Genomic DNA, 219 nt, shown 5'->3' with positions numbered 1-219 from the left:
CTTTCCTCCTGTTCTCCTTCTCTCCACTCCTCCCTCCCTCCTTCCCTCCCTCCCACCCTCCTACTCTCCACCCCTCCCTCTCTCACTTCCTCCCCCCTCCCCCCCTCTTCCTCTCACCTCCGACCAGTCTAAAAATAGCATTAAGGAACATTCACCGAATTATACAACATTTTTCTTAGCAACTTTTCCTTGTATCGTGGTAAGTCAAAAATGGTTCCG

The sequence above is a fragment of the Penaeus monodon genome, chromosome 25 (genome assembly GCF_015228065.2).
Source record: "Penaeus monodon isolate SGIC_2016 chromosome 25, NSTDA_Pmon_1, whole genome shotgun sequence".
NCBI classification, from domain to species: domain Eukaryota; kingdom Metazoa; phylum Arthropoda; class Malacostraca; order Decapoda; family Penaeidae; genus Penaeus; species Penaeus monodon.
Note: the sequence above shows the minus strand (reverse complement) of the source record.